Source organism: Aptenodytes forsteri, unplaced genomic scaffold (assembly GCF_000699145.1).
Source record: "Aptenodytes forsteri isolate BGI_AS27 unplaced genomic scaffold, ASM69914v1 Scaffold176, whole genome shotgun sequence".
NCBI classification, from domain to species: Eukaryota; Metazoa; Chordata; class Aves; order Sphenisciformes; family Spheniscidae; genus Aptenodytes; species Aptenodytes forsteri.
Genome location: NW_008794853.1, coordinates 398,730 through 404,448, shown reverse-complemented (window position 1 = coordinate 404,448; position 5,719 = coordinate 398,730). Strand labels below are relative to the sequence as shown.

Here is a 5,719-nt window from a genome sequence, read left to right as displayed (position 1 = left end):
CCCGCCAATCTTCCCCCTAGTTTTTTATTGCTGAGCATGACGTCATATGGTATAGAATATTCCTTTGGTCAGTTGGGGTCAGCTGACCCAGCCATGTCCCCTCCCAACTTCTTGTGCACCCCCAGCCTACTCGCTGGTGGGGTGGGGTGAGAAGCAGAAAAGGCCTTGACTCTGTGTCAGCGCTGCTCAGCAGCAACGAAAACATCCCTGTATTATCAACACTGTTTCCAGCACAAATCCAAAACATAGCCCCGTACCAGCTACTATGAAGAAAATTAACTCTGTCCCAGCCAAAAACAGCACACCATATATCCCATGTGAAAGTTAAGTAACCTTCCTTACTAATTCTTCTGTTCATTTGATTGTGACTGAGAAATGAAATGTCGCAGAAGATGACTGTCTGCTTTCCCTATTAGCTGTGTAAGTTTTGGATCATTGAGAATATTAACCAAGCCATTGATGAGCTGCCCACTGTAGGGGGGGAAGCTGTTCTGAACTCCAGATGGCTGTTCCTCCAGCAGCTGGATGGACTAGAAGAATCAGACAAAACAATTCACACGAGGATGGATTAGCACTTGGTTTTGTCAGCGCACACAGGGAACTGGCTCCCTAGTCAGTGGATGATAAAATAATCACAAGGGCTTGGATTGCATGCGTGAGTTTGCATGCTAGATTCTTGTAGCCAAGAAATGGTGCTTGCCAATTAAGCTCCACACCCATGAAATGGATGGCAAAGTCCAAGTTTCAAAGAGGAAACCAGAGTTACAGGCGAAACTTGCAGACCAGGCAGGTGTTGCTTTTCCTCATTTCCAACTCTGGCGGCTGTCCTGTAGTCTTACCACACAGCACTAGCCGCAGTGAGGTACGGGCTGGGGTGGGTGTGTGATCTGTTTACTGTGTGCAACATCTGCAAAGTTCTGCATTATCATCATATGGCTCTATATTTGTTTTTGTAATTTGTGTATCAAATACAAGGAAAAAGACTCCTTCACTAGTAGGTTTCTGAAGTCCTCCTAGGCTCTGAGTTTAAAGTACATTCTGTTGCTGATGAGGTTTGTTTGAAAGTACCCCGTGCAGCTTATTAATGTAACGTTGCATTGCAGAATCCGGAAAAGCCTGTTACAGTAGTGCTACCAAACATGAACTGACTTGTAGTGTGACAGCTGCTCAGGATTTCTGTTTACAGTTTATTGTTTCTGTAGCCTCTTTTGTTATATTTACCTTTACTCTTTCACAACACTATTGGTATGGAGTGTAAAATAACCCCATTCTTTCAGTTTGGCCAGAGGGGGGAAGAAAAGACTTTCCTGTTCTGTTGCATTCTTGCAGCAAAAAATTCCTGGCAAAAATGAGGAGTAAGAGATTAGTAGGGTTTTCTGAATAAGAATTTAAACCAGCCTCCATAAATATCAATACACAAACATATGGAACTTGTGCAGCTGATGTCTGCAAATATCTGCTGAATAGGCATTTTGGTTTTTCCTCACTCCTGCTGTAAAGGAACGATAAGTCAGTTTCTCCAGAATTAGCAGACACAGTGGCTGTCGCTGTTGAAGGTTATTACACTTAACTAATTTAGACAGTGTTGATGACAGTTACTAAATATGCAATATATTAACATGAACAGAAATACCAAGGATCATGCTGAGTAACAGACTTTGTGGTTCCATTTAAACAAAAATGACACCTTAATTTTAAGTACTGTATAATTACACCTTGTAAGTACTGTGGTTTTGAACTGAGGTGCAGCATTTGCAGTGGTCAGAAAGTCTGAAGTTTTGTATTTTTAGACTACCGAATTGAAGTAACTATTTAACTGTTGATTTAACTGCTGATATTTCAGTTGCTATTTCTCAGTGCTGTCGAGGTTAATAAGTGAATAACTTGCTGCGGTAACTTTAATTCTCCAATTTTGACGAAGTATAAAATGTTCAGTGATTTGTAAGAAGTCCTGCATAGTTGCTTATCTTAACTTGTAATAATGATATGATAGTCTGACATGATATAGAAACTTCTGTATTGTTTATATGAAAGTAGGGCATCCTGCCTAAAATATGAGACTGCTATAATGGAAACTGGACTAGTATAAAACAAACAAAAAAAATTCCCCCAGATTGTTTTTCACAATATGGACCTCCTCATCCAATTAGTTTTTTAAATTTTCTTAATTAGGTGAGCTCCTGTATTCTGCTATGATATTCATTGTAACAAAAATATTTGTTGACTTTCTATTGTCTGCTCAAGAGGTCCTTCAGGCGTAAAGAGCTGCTCTTGCCAAACGGTTGTTGATTCTTCCTTATTATGTAGCTTCAGGATCCTTTCATACTTTGGTATCCCCTTTGATCTTAAGCGTAGGACTGTGAAGAGAAAATGTTGCCGGAGTTAGTCGACAAAGGGAGTCCTCAACAGCTTCACAGGTTGTTTCCTTCAAAAATCTTGTCTCTGTGGTTCTATCACTTGCTTTACATTTCCATAACTGTCTAGAAGATAGCTTTTTGGGTTTTTTGGCTCATTTTCCAATTTAATTTTGCCTTTGGTATTTATGTTTAATTATGTATGAACTGTCATTTGCCAAATCCCTGCTGATTTTTAACACATACAGTTTTCACTAGACCTGTAAATATCCGTTTTTCTTTGTAATGACCTTCCTTTCACCTGAACCTTGTTAATAAGTTGAACATTTAAGTTCACATGGCTTACTAGTGTAATCATTGGTGATGCAGGTGGCAGCCCTTTTGTCTTCCTCTAGTTAAATATATTTCCTGTAAATGCTATGAGTCAATCTTAAAATTGTTGAATGTATTGCACAGGAGCTTGTACTTATTTTTATGTTCTCAGCTGGAATATATTTATAATTATCTAATGCCTTTAGGTCTGTATCGTAAGTTTTATATCCTTGCTTTATTTGTTTTCCCTGTAGTACTCCATTCTTGCAGGAAGATGTAGATGCTTTGTAATAATCTTTCAATTTTCTTTGACTTTCCATCCCATATCAAGGGAATCAGGTTCATTCCACTTTACCCAGAGATGAGTTTCAAGTGCTCTTAAATGATTAATATAAAAAAATACCTTAGTAGTTTGAGTAATACTCAAAAGTACTTAAACACCAACCTCTTGTTTCAGAACCAGGACCTATTAACATGTTGGAGGTAAGTTTAGGTGGTGTGTGTGTGTTCTAGTTGCTGCACTGTTTAATGAGCTTTCCCTTCTGTGTGGCTCCATATGTCATTTTCATGCCTCAATAACTGAATTTTCTTGCCAAATTCCAATGGATGTGAAAGAAAGGTAAATTGCTAAATTTTAATTAGCTAAAAACTGGGTCAAGTATAAACAAATTTTGAGAAATTTGTCTAGAAACAAAGTTGTTCATCTCAGAGTTCTGGATTTCCCCCCTGTACGGGTAAATCAAACATATAAAAATAGCCTGCCTATCTGCTTTGGTGGCTTATTTGGGAAATATTATTTCACTGTATTGGAGTGCTGACTTTGACACCTTACTATGCTTGGTAGCAGTATAAGTAAGCTGGTGTTATACGGTGTATATAATGATTAACCTATGGTAGCTCCAAAATGCCTACCTGCTGACTTGTTTTTGGCACCAAGTGCTCAAAACTCTCCCACTACTCATTTGTAAATGCTCTTGAACTTGAAAAGTGTTTGACTTGCATGCTACCGTTGTTACGTGATTTACTTCAATGAACAAAATAAGATCATATTAAAAATATTCTTGATCATTTTCAAGACTTGTTTCATGTTGGCTGCTTAGTTGTAGTCCTTGTTGTATGAAGAGCTTTAAGACATCTTAAAAATTTGTAGTCCTTGTTGTATGAAGAGCTTTAAGACATCTTAAAAATTAAGACAAAGTAGATGATCTACTATCCTTTATGAACTACTCCAGAACAAGTTCTTTTATCTGCTCATTCAGTTATGTTTGGGGCTTTTCTAAGCCAAAATAAGAGGCTTGCAGTCGAAGGCATGTGGACTTTGCACAATTTTTTTTTTAATAATTTTGGTTTTAGATAAACCATAGCACCTGATATGGAAAAGTTATATCCCCCTAATTCCCTAGTTCAGAAACTGTAATTTATATAAGCAGAATTACCAGCTTTGCACAATAGATGTTCCAAGGAGGTATTAATACTCATGCACTATACCTACTGCATGAAGTTAGCCCCTTTCCTCCAGCCTGCAAGCAGGAACACTGTTGGAGTCCCAAATAGTCCAAACCCCATGCAAAATAAATGCTAGCTGGGTATGTAACAAGTACTCAAGCGTGAACACTTCGGTAAGTTTGAGAATGCACACTGTTGGTTTAAAGGAAGAGATTTATTGAACTCAAGAGAATAAACTTCTTTTAGACAAGTTTTTCAATGCTTAGGGAATTTTTTTTCATGAAGGGAAACGTGACTTAAGGAATTTACATGTCTATATGAAATTTAGGCAGAATCAAGGTTCAGAAATCCAGTCCTGTAAAACTTCTCTGCTGATGCTTAGCCCTGGAAGAATACAAGCTATGCTGTTATTTTGTCAGTTCACTAAGCCCCTGTAATTTGTAGCTTTTTACACCTGGAACTGCCCCAGACTTAACTGACTAGCTAAATATGGTGAATATGTAGAAAAAAACCCCAACTCTGTTGAGTTGTTGAGCTACTGACAGCGAAGATGTTTCCACTGTGCTTCACTGGCATCTGCAAGGTTTGTCTGTTACGTGAACTGTAACTACAGGTACCACCACCTTTTAAAATGTGTAAGGAAGTGGCATGCAGGGGCCACGGACCAGCACCTGCAAGGCTGGACAAGTGCTCTGAATAAAATGGACTGGGTGTGCACAAACACTTTGGAGACTGGCAGCACACTCTTAAAACCTTGTCTTCCTCGTAAATTATCCTGTGGCATGTTCATACCACGATGGCTAAGTACAGTGAGGCCGGCAGCTGCGCTGGAGACAGCCTGGAAACACGATGAGGAACAGCGTGACCTGGAAGAAGTGTGACCTCCCATCATGTGCATGAGGGGAATTTCTCTTTTCCTGCATCTGAACAGCTTCTCACACTTTTCTGTGAATCCTTCTGTTCCATCGGGCATCGTTAGGGCATGCACTGATCATTTGGGGTATTTTTAGAAAGCGTAAATAATGGCGGAGGCATGCTTTGAATTTTCCTCCTAGCAGCAGCAGAAGTGCCAGCAGTTCACATCACGTGGCTGCTTAAACAAGTATACATCTATTCTAGTAACATTTTCCCACCCAAACATAGCATCCAAGCGCCCTGTGGAGACCGTGTGCTTACTGGAGCCTGGCTCACCCTGAGGACTACGCATTGGAAACTTAACCATTCAAAGCCTCTGTCCTTACTTTAATTCTCGTGATGTTAGTCCTCAGTCACAAAATGATAGGACAGAAATTTAAGCCAGCTTAACTTCACAGGGAGACATCTGCGATGGCACGTCCGAGTTGTCCATCTGTAGAAGTAGTGGAGCATCAGACAGAAAACAGGAAAACCCCCACCCTTTACAACTGAAGCGACTGTAACATTGATGGGTTTCTCCACGTGTGTATTCCGTGGGTCTGAGGGTTTTTAAGAACAAAACCGCTGACTGCTGAGTCGGGGGTACCAGTGGGCTGTAGCACGTGGGGGGCTGCTTCTGCTCCCCGAGGCTCCAGGAGCGGGGTCTGCTGCCCCTGCCTGGCCCTGCCGCCGGCCCCCCGTGGGACAGCGCC

The 5,719-nt window shown here is 40.3% G+C and overlaps 1 protein-coding gene across 1 annotated transcript in view; it reads left to right on the top strand.

Annotated features, from left to right (window-relative positions):
* OXCT1 (3-oxoacid CoA-transferase 1) overlaps positions 1 to 5,719 on the top strand; it is a 102,215-nt gene that overhangs the window by 642 nt on the left and 95,854 nt on the right. The window lies entirely within an intron of this gene.